Source organism: Thermobia domestica, chromosome 13, assembly GCF_964235325.1.
Source record: "Thermobia domestica chromosome 13, izTheDome1.hap1.1, whole genome shotgun sequence".
NCBI classification, from domain to species: domain Eukaryota; kingdom Metazoa; phylum Arthropoda; class Insecta; order Zygentoma; family Lepismatidae; genus Thermobia; species Thermobia domestica.
In genome coordinates, this window is record NC_137466.1 from 88,134,216 (window position 1) to 88,144,595 (window position 10,380).

Sequence of the window (10,380 nt, forward strand, 5' to 3'; positions counted from 1 at the left end):
CTCTTGTACAATCCTCTTGTTTTTGTGTATGTATTTCCTTATGTGTCTATCATATTGCTAGACAGAGATTAACATTATGATTGTTGCTGAAACTATTTGCTGAGAACATTGTAATCGTAAGGACATTTACCTTAACTGTAATTGTGAAATGGTAGTAACCGCTATGAGCAAATGTTAATGAGATTTCCATCTATGATAACAAGCCTGCAATATTTAAGATTCCTATGTCCTTGTCATTTTGAAATGTAACTAAATATTGTAATTCTATTTACCATGTTCTGTTGTCTATATGGTGATGACATCTTTTTGTATGAGAGCATCTCTGCATTTTCGAGACAAAATGTACTAGAAATGTTATTTGTTATCTTAATTGATGATAGTGAATGCCCTCCCTTCCACATCCGTTATGAGTTTAATAAATGTATGAAATGAAATGAAATCTTTGAATTTTACGTCCCGTGGTTATGCCGGTTAGGCTAAAGGAGACGGTGATGATGAGGACTGAATGAAATGGTATAATGAAGAAAGTGGGAGGAGTTTCCCGTTAGGGAGAACCCCCAGAAAACCCACGCACACGGTGTTTGTCCACCACAAAGTTCACTTGGTGGGAGCTGGGATTGAACCGGGGACCCCAAGCACCAGAGGTGAACGCTCTACCACTGAGCCACCGCGGCCCTCAAGTTTAATAAATGTATATAAATTTTGACACCTATTTAATACCTTATTCTGTGCATCTACATACTGAAGACATAAAATAGACTTTTCTTTGTTTTTTCTTGCTTATTCATCTCAAAGTTAAATGTAAGTACTTTTTTTTAAGGTATGGATTATTTGGATTAACAAATATTTGATAATGTAATAAAGTCTTACGTTAGATAATTACAAACCATATAGGTGTACACTAGGATCGATCCATATTTATTTAAGGGCTCCTAATAAAATTAGTCGATATTAACTTTACGGACTTTGAAAAAATTGTAGCATTACAATGCGGGAGGAAACGGAGGTATCACGAGAAAACCTATTGACAGGATTTAAACTGTCGTGAAAACACATGGTCAGGAAGCGACACAGCGCACACCTACGTAGTAAGGAGTCAGGAACTTTGAAAAAATGGTAGCATTACAATGCGGGAGGAAGCTGAAGTAGCACGAGAAAACCCACGGTCAGGATTTAAACTATTATGAAAATACATGTTTGGGAAGCGAGCGATATTTAAGGGCTCCTAATAAAATAAGTCGATAGTAACTTTACGGTCTTTGAAAAAATGGCGGAATGAGAAAGTGGGAGGAAAAGGGTGTATCACGACAAAATACACGAACATGGTCTTGTTGTTTAGCACAAATTGTTTTGTTTTTACCGTAAAAAGTGTTGGATGCATCCTGGACTTATAAAAAGATTGATTGGGGGATTACCCACACAGTGAGATAGTGCCCCATGGTCTTTGTGATTAATAAATTATTTAGTTCGTGAATTAAACTAATGTATGACTCAAACACCACGGTCACAGTGCTCTGATAATGGACTTTGTGAAAGATTGGGTGACATACAGAATGTAAAACTTTTTGCTTTGGTTTGAGTTGGGATGAAGGCAATGCTTTATGTACCAGTAAAACGGAAAAGTGAATGGAGCCATGTTTATTGGATAACCAGGCGTACAGAATTTGTCATCTCTTCTCATCACGTATTGTTTGTTGCGTTTTAAACTGTATGTCAGGTTTTGAAGTGCATGTCTAGTCTCGAATTGAACTAGCTGTTTCGTTTCATATATTTATAAGTTTAATGCATTATTCAAGAGACAAGGCTTGAATCATAGGTACACGTAGTAGAGAGACCACTTTACTGACAATGGTGTTGAAGTTTTTAACAGTCAATTTGAATTTGCTACTAGCCAGCTAGCTTGTTCTAAAAATTGTGAAAGTATAATAAGAAACTAGTGGGGGGAGGAAAAGCACGCACACCATAGGTGAGAGTAGATACATTGGGCAAGAATTATTTCTCTTTCGTAATTTACTCGAACAGTTTTATTTGACTTGATCTTTCCACTTTCTTGTAATTTACTCGAGCACTTTGTGTTCGTAATAAAAAAAGCTCGCTGTCAACTTATTTGTTTTCTCTCTCTAGTATTATTTACAATAATACTCTTGTTAAAAAATGAAAAGTCGGATAGAAAGTATGTTTCCTAGGAATAAAAAAGTTGGAAGTGTTAGAATTTTTTGTTGGGGACGGTCCAATACTACAACCATGTAAGAAAACGTTATCGTAAACTTATGTCCTTTGTATTTATTTATTTATGGTATCTGCAAATTACCCCTCTGCCTGTTAGTACCAGGGCCACCTTTTAGTGCCTGCGCCCGTATGGGCCAACAGCACCCCTAAGCGCTTTGTATTCCTCGGGTATAATGGGTCGCGATTACCTAGCCCCGGGCTTTGCGTCCCCGCACTCATCGAGCGAAAACGGGTTGCTATTACCGACCCCCGAGCTTTCAGTTCCGCATCATCGGATAAAAACGGGTTGCGATTTCCGATCCCGGGCTTTGCGGACCTCCGAAGAATTTTCGGTAAAAACCCTAGGCACGGACGGGACTTACGCCTAAAATGTGGAAATGTGTGCGTGTGTATGTGTATGTGTGTGTGGTGTTCGGAAATCGAAAAAAGACTTTGTAAAGCTGGGGGAACATCTGCTCTATGCTACAGCACTTTTCCTTCAAATAGTTTTACCTACGATAATTTGTATAATAGTATAACATAGTATTGGGCTTTCACATGACACATTGGTAAAGTGATAGTTTTAAACTTTTTGGGGTGGGGACTGAATAATAAAATAATATCTTAGCATATATGCATATATTTCACTTACCTTAACACGGAAAACTGTACAACAAACGACCACACTGATCAAAAGCGAACATTAAAATAATCTTTAATACAAAATTTTGACACTAGGCGTCACTAATAGTGGAGGTGTTGGCATGCATGATAGGACGTGATATAATATCTACCCTGTGTCGGTATCATTTCCTTTTACGCCGTCATACGTAAAAGATCAAAGAGGATTTCCCTTTGCCTTTTAAGCATTTGTTTTTTAAAAATAAAAATATAGATATAGAATGTAAAGAGAAATAAAGAGAAATAAGATTTTCATTGAAACCTATTATATTAAAGCGCTATATTAAAGGAGGTGCACTATTCTTTTAAGAAGAAAGAAGAAAAAGACAGCAATAAAATGGAATCCATTTTAAGGAGAGGCAGCCATCTTGCTTTTTTGATCAACGGCAGGAGTAGCGACGTGGGCACGTCATCTTCTCTTTCAGAGATTTTATAGAGATTAACCAGAGATTAATAGGTGTGTATTTTATATTTTTATAGTCACTGAATTTTTAAAAAGAAATCATACATACATATTCTAATTCTCTTCGGTTTGTTTTTCTCATTATTATTATTAAACATATACTTAGACTATTTTTATACCTGTTTTAAAAACAATAGATTACAACTTGATATAAACTGAATATTTACCCACCCTTTATAAACTATTTTAATTGGTCTCTCTTTTACATATTATTATTTAACTGCAGTTTGGAAATAAGTGATTAGTCTCTCTTTCTTACACAATAGTTAACTGAAGCTTGAAAATAAATGATTGGTCTCTCTCTTTTACATATTATTTAACTGTTACATAAAAGTGAACTTGATAATTCAAAATAGTTGTTTTTGTTTTATCTGTTTTAGATGGATTTATTCTACCCAAGCGAGAATCTTAACCACGTGGATGAGCTGTACCTGCAGGAGTTGTTGCACGATTTAAACGATTACCCGAGGGTCTTCAGCACATGGAAGGGTTTTATGGAGATGCAGCGACTGGGACATCGAGGGTCGGAGAGGTGTGAGGCACTGCTACGCGTTCTTCGTGAATTGGAAAGTAATGACATTAATTCTCCAGCACTGTATATGCAGTGCTGATATCTTGGATTTGTTTGTCCACGGATTTTTCCGTACACAAGAAAGTTATGATCAGGCTCAGCGAAAACTTATGTATTTATTATCCTGTGGGGAAGGTCAGGTGTACAGAATAAAAGATACAGAGCTATCTATTTTTGAATTTGGAACGTGGTTTGTTTAGTAACAATGCTTAATCCCATCTGAAAATAATAACGCTATAGTCATGACCCCCCAAGAAAATTATAGCTTGAGTCATAATAATAGAAATGAATTAACTAATGAAGATTTGGCTTTCTTACATGAATTAAATGGGATTGGTAATATAATTCCGTTGACATATCAGTTGAAGAAATGAGAAAAATGGTCCAAAATGAGGACAACGCTGTGATTATATCCATGTAACAGGTACTGGGAGAAAATCCTGTATGCAATGCCCCTCAACACTGCGTACAGGATGATTATTACTGTGGGAACCTATTGATTTCTCCTCAGCCTGGCCCGTCATATGCGTGTGTTCCAACAATGGTTGAACATGACAACAACAGTAATAGTACAAGGGTACTTGTAGTAGTAGTAGTACAAGTGGTAGTGGTAGTAATATTGGGATGCGCGAAACCAAAGAAATAGTAACTTCGAAGTTGTAAGAGAAAACAGAAAAAGGTTTCGTAAGTTTCATCTTATGGGCCATGAAATTGTCGTCAGACCTGTGGGTGATGTAAGAAGTATTGACAACCCAGAGGCCTATATCGAAAGTTTAAACCGGAAGCCGTAGATAGCTACCACTAGCACCTTGAAAAAAGGAAAAAGATTGTGATGAAATTTATTCTTGGGATGCTTAATCCACAGCAAAAAGACATTTCACGCTATCTCTTATTATTTCTACTTTGTAGTAGGTCTAATCAATACTGAAACCAGAAAATGTAGCAGATTTCTTTCACTTTCGAGTGCAATATAAAAATAAACTTCCTGTGGCGATTTGTGTTGAAATCGGAAATCGCATATTTTCACCTCTTCTAGTTTGAACGGGACCGCGCCAAGGTTGGACGAAGACAAGCCTGGACACTTTTTGTGTCCAGGCTTGTCGTTGGCCAACCTTGTCGTCAGCGACCCAAAATGAGATATGTCAAAGCATCTCGGGCTCGATCCCGACAAGCCTGGACACCTTCAGGAATGTGTCCAGACTTGACGTTGGCCAACCTTGTCGTCAGCGACCCAAAATGAGATGTGACCAGGCTTGACGGGATCGACCATGACAAGCTTGGACAGTCCGGAGTGTGTCCAGGCTTGTCGTCGTCCAACCTTGTCATCAACGACCCAAATTGAGATGTGTCCAGGCTTGTCGGGATCGACCGCGACAAACCTGGACACCCCAGGAATGTGTCCAGGCTTGTCGTCAACGACTCAATTTGAAATGTCTGTTCCAACAAACTCTACCAGTTAAGGCGTTTCCAGTTCATACATACATGCCCTTCAATATAGAGTTGCATGGCTCGCATCTATATCGCTATTGGCTGATTCTCGCCAGTCAGCTACTGCCCTCTACTAGAGGATTTTCGAATTATTTTAAATTTATTTATCTTCTATTAAAAGAGATTATTATTATTTACAAAATTTTCGTTTTACTTAAATAATTATTAAATGGGATGTGTGCCCTTGTACATAAAATTTTCGCCGAACTGAGCTGGCGCCGAAACGGTGTCGTCGAAACGTAGAGGCCCCAAAGCCTGATGGCTTGAATAGGTTTGAACCCTCATATCTGTGGTACTTCTTACGATTTTTATGAATATCACGGTGGTATAAAAATAACACTGCAGTATAATCAGAGAGAACAGTTGCCCTTGTACATTGATAACACTAACTGCCCTTGTAGACCCGTACAAGTGAATAAACAGTTGTATTTGTCAGATCTACGTGCTTTGAATGCACCAAATCGGCCCATTGGAATTTGTCCAGGCTTGTCGTTGGCCAACCTTGTCGTCAGCAATCCAAAATCGATCCCGACAAGCCTGGACACCTCAGGAATGTGTCCAGGCTTGTCGTTGACCAACCTTGTCGTCAGCGACCCAAAAATAGATGTGTCCAGGTTTGTCGGGATCGACCACGACAAGCTTGGACACCCCAGGAATGTGTCCAGGCTTGTCGTCGTCCAACCTTGTCGTCAACGACCCAAAATGAGATGTATCCAGGCTTGTCGGGATCCACCACGACAAGCTTGGACACCTCAGGAATTCGTTCGAGTCTGGAGCAAGAGGATAAATTGAGAAGTGTCCAAGCTTGTCGTTGTCCAACCTTGTCGTTGTCCAACCTTGTCGGGAGCGACCAAAATTAAGTGTCCAGGCTTGTCGTCGTCCAACCTTGTCTGCGTCCCGTTTGAACACTCATAAACGTAAGAATAAAGCTCGAAATGTACCTTATTCTTGGAATACTGAAACCATATCAAAAGCCGTTTTTGCTCTTTGGAGATCAATATTGAAACCTGAAGTTGTATATTTCTAACATATTCATTTCTGGTAAAGATAAATTATATGAGTGCAAACGGAAACATTCTTAGGAAACCGAAGCTATTACAGAATCCCGTTTTTCACTTTGTGTACCGGATTTGCTCTAATGCGGTCAACATTGGAAATGAAAATGGATTACTTCAGTAGTCTTTCAAAGTTATCCCAACTAAATTAATTAAATTATCCACTTCTCGAAGTTGTCGTCTGGTACTAATGTTAGTTTCTGCAATATTAATCCGCAGAATTGTTTTGCAACTTTCGACAAAGAAATAATTCGGCTACATGCGATAAGTTCATTACCACATCACTAGAGTGGGAGAAGTCCAACAAGTAAACATTTAAAGAAGTTAAAATAACATCTATTTCCGGTGTGAATCTAATATAAACTGAATAGACGAAGAGGAATAATATTAATATACCTTTACTTTTGGCATGAGTGCATTTATTTTCATCTTTCACAAGAATATATATATATATATATATATATATATATATATAATATATATATATATATATATATATATATATATATATATATATATATATAATTCAGTTCTACATTATTAATATGACCGAAAAGTTTGATTTTTACATTATTCAATAAGTACCTTATATGGTTGATGTGTTCATCCCAAACAATTTTATGTTTGAATATTATAATTACTCTCTTCTCAGCTTACAAAATAAATTTTATGGGACTGCGTTGGTTCCGTGGTAAATAACTGGTCTCCAGTGCTTGGGATCCCTGGTTGGATCTCAGCTCGCGCCAAGTAGGCTTTGTGGTAGACAAATATAACGTAAGTGACTTTTCTAAGAGTTCTCCCGTTTCCTTCCATTTTCACTATTCCACCAATTCGTTCTTCATCATCACCGTCTGCCTTAGCTTCGAAGAATAAACGTGAAATGTTAACCTAAAACAAATGAGTTACGTTTTAGTCGTGGAACTAAGATAGACTTTCAACTGCGCACTAAAAAGATAGTGAGAAATGAAGCCTGTTAAGTTGTAAATTTTATCGCTTCCGATTTCAGTAGAGAAAGACAATAGAAAATTGAATGTTCCTTTAGAGCCCTATTACATTAGGGCATTGGTGGAGCAACCAGTGGACGGAGCTTGAGGCGGCGCATTGAAGAATATAGAGCCTATTTATTACACTAGGGCAACTGGTGGCGTCACCAAGAAATTGATGGACGGCTGGTTGCCGAGCTCAGTAACTGCCCGGGCAATCTTTGGTGGCGCGAGACACACTTGGGTCATTGTTCTAAACGTAGCGTATTATACTAGGCCACCAGTAGCGCCACCAATAGCAGGTTCAAGAGCTGTTTGATAATCTTCGCTCGCTCTGTGACCCATCAGGCCGCAATAGGCTATATTGTCACTCTGTGTAGTGTTCTTTGATTCCCGAGAAAATGGCAAGTGAAAATGAAGGTGGTAACGGAAATGCAATGAAGAAAACCAAAAGGAGAAGATAAAATGCAGGAATTAGGGAACTGATGGCCCTTTGAAGTTCTAATATCTATTTTTAGTTACTGAAGTAGTGTCTTCTTATTCGATTCAAAAATAACCAATAAAGCTTTTTACTTCATTTTCCGTTTGTTTCTTCGATTCTAGAGGCATTGTAGAACACGTTACGTATGGTTTCACGCCTTTCTGCGTCGACACATAAGAGGTGATGACGTCTAAACTTAAAAAAAAAATTTGTTAAGTATATTTTATTATTTTCTGGTGGGTTTACTTTTGCACCTAGAAGATTGAAATTTTGTACAAACATTCAGTACTCCAAGTAGTATATTCTTTCTATTTATCTGTGTTAACACCGGAAGGTCAAGAGATGCAAAAAAAAAAAAAAAAAAAAAGGTAATGAAAAGGGATATTTTAACCAAAAATTCCACTTTTCGCAATTTTCCCGCCTCAAGTATATGTTTGAGAGATGTGAATGTTATCGTTTCAAAGGCTGTTCTATTCTAAAGAGAATGATGTACAAAACATTGCCCTAAAAGAAATAGGGATGTCTCACGAAATTTTGTACCTGAGATCAGGGTCTTTTGAGGTAATCTGGGACATTGTGAGACTCATTGGTAAATATTTTTCCCGCCCTTATTATTCAAGATAGAAGCTTGAAATTTTGTACACACCTTGGTATTTTTAAGTTGATTTTCAGATGTCTGCGTTAAAACAGAGGAGCTCAGAGGGGCTCAAAATTTGATTTTTTTTTTCAGAGAAAAATCCCGATTTCTCTCAAAATTTCCTACTTCAAGGACATGATACGGAAATGTGAATGGTACCGTTTAAAAGGTTGCTCTATTATGAAAAAAACGAGGTATGAACCATGTTTCCCCTATAAACCCTATTTATTGTACCACGAGGTATGAGGTATCAACCATATTATCGTACCATGATCCTACGATAACTAGGAAAGTTGCTGTAGCCGCTTGACTGAAAGTCTATAATTTACCTTTTAAAAAGCCGGAATTTTCAAGGGATAGACAATAAAGTGAAGACTGAGGATTTTATTTGTAATTAAATAAACTTAGTGTCGTCCGCAAAAAGATCATCGAATACTGTGTAATATAGACCTTTATATTCCCTTGACATTAATATTGGGTGTACGTACACTTTCATCTTTCTTCGCGTCCTCTTTTTTTTTTATCAAGAAGGAAAGGAGAAGCATGCTTCCACTTACTAAAGAAAAATATTTGTCTTGTTTTTGTTGCGCCACTGGTTTGCAAGAGTTTGGTTACGTCAGCGGTTGCTCCACCGGTGGCGCAACAAGCTGCGCAATCACTGGCTTAATGTAATATAGCCCTTATGATGCAGAATCGATTGCAAAAAATAAAATAAAAAGTTTATCGCTATTTGTTGGCGTTTACATTCTGTGCAGAAAATGCATTATTTCTATCTTTTTCGATTTGAATATAGGGTGATAATGGAGCAGACTGAACTGTTCTTTGAAACCTGAAACTGTTGCCAAAAAACGCCAACTTTTAAGATTTTCAATGACTACTCAGGCGTCGTCACTAACGTTAAATATTCTTTTTACTATCTTTTTTTTAGTAGATCCAATGGACAGTGGTTTCCCAATTTTTCCTTACTGGCGAGAAACGCTATCAAGAGGTGGTGAAATAAAATTAATCACGAAATAGTTTTTAACTTGCAAAGTTGCATTTAAAAAAGCACGATTTCCTAAACTATATTGAACAAAATTTCTGAACATTAAGATTTTGTTCGTTAATTTCAAGCGTGCTTAGCAATATTGGCCAAAACAAGGGTATGGAAAATTATTAACACAGAGTCAATGATTACAGTCAAACCTTAGAACATTTTAGGATAATATGAGTGAAAATAGAAAATGATTCAACTGGATATGGTAATTTACGTAAAACATTTTATATTTAAAAAAAAACATAAATTAAAAGCATCAAACACCAAGTTCTTTAAAGAAATAATTATACAATATTACACCCACAAATTATTATTATCGTTGTAATGTTGTATCACTCGATCCTTGATATGTTGTAAACCTGAAGAGTCTAAAATAGATATTGATAAATGATTATTCAACATATATTCCTCCCTATCTAAAATTAAGCTGGGATCACACGCACTATAGTTTCTTTTTATTATTCACCACATGAAAGTGTAATCTCGAAGTTAATTCAAACGCTCAGCACCCATTAAATACTTCCAGTTCCAGAGCACCCACGTAGTCGGTGCCTATAAATACGGAAGCACAAGAAAATTTCTAGCACTTGCGATTTTAGTAGAATAATATGAGTAGATATACTACCTTTTCTTCGTGACGGGGACAAATTGCCTCAATGTTGATGTCCTCAGTTAACCAGAATATCCATTGCTATCTTTTCTTGAGATTCTGAATTGATTCGAAAAAACTCATGGCACACAAGTATTACCGTTTTAGTTCTCCCTAAAATGCACCAC